This window comes from Arachis duranensis, chromosome 5 (assembly GCF_000817695.3).
Source record: "Arachis duranensis cultivar V14167 chromosome 5, aradu.V14167.gnm2.J7QH, whole genome shotgun sequence".
Classification (NCBI taxonomy): domain Eukaryota; kingdom Viridiplantae; phylum Streptophyta; class Magnoliopsida; order Fabales; family Fabaceae; genus Arachis; species Arachis duranensis.
The window spans coordinates 56452228-56453307 of record NC_029776.3 but is presented as its reverse complement, the minus strand read 5'-3'; positions in this window follow the sequence as shown (position 1 = coordinate 56453307).

Genomic DNA, 1080 nt, shown 5'->3' with positions numbered 1-1080 from the left:
GCGTTCAACGCCAGAACAGAGCACCATTCTGGCGCTGAATGCCAGAAACAAGCAACATCCTGGCGCTTAACGCCAGGAATGTGCCTAGAGGAGAAAAGCTGGCGCTGAATGCCAGTAACAAGCATGAAACTGGCGTTCAACGCCAGAAACATGCTTTACATGGGCGTTGAACGCCCAGAACGTGCACCAATGGGCGTTTAAACGCCAAAATGATGCACGAAGGCATTTTACATGCCTATTTAGTGAAGGAATGGTATTTCTTGACACCTCAGGATCCTGTGGACCCCACAGGATCACCTCAGGATCTGTGGACTCCACAGGATCCCCACCTACCATATTCCCACCTTACCTTTTAATCCTAATCACACTCTCCTAATCCTAAATCTCATTTTCCTTCTCCCCATGTCACACTTCCCAACACCCATTCACCATTCACATCAACCCACTCTTCCCCATAAACCCCACCTACCTTCATAAAATTCAAATTCAAATTCCCACCCTCCCCTCTCCCTATAAATACCCTTCCATTCTACTTCATTTTCACACAACACTAACCCATCTTCTCCCCCTTAGCCGAACCTACCTCTCTCCCTCTCTACCATATTTCTTCTTCTTTTTCTTCTCTTCTTTTCTTTCTTGCTCGAGGGCGAGCAATTATTTAAGTTTGGTGTGGTAAAAGCATAAGCTTTTTGTTTTTCCATTACCATCAATGGCACCTAAGGCCGGAGTATCCTCTAGAAAAGGGAAAGGGAAGACAAAAGCTTCCACCTCCGAGTCATGGGAGATGGAAAGATTCATCTCCAAAAGCCATCAAGACCACTTCTATGATGTTGTGGCAAAGAAAAAGGTGATCCCCGAGGTCCCTTTCAAGCTCAAAAAGAATGAGTATCCGAAAATCCGACATGAAATCCAAAGAAGAGGTTGGGAAGTCCTAACCAACCCCATGCAACAAGTTGGAATATTGATGGTTCAAGAGTTCTATGCCAATGCATGGATCACTAGGAACCATGATCAAAGTATGAACCCGAATCCAAAGAACTATCTCACAATGGTTCGGGGGAAATACTTAGATTTTAGTCC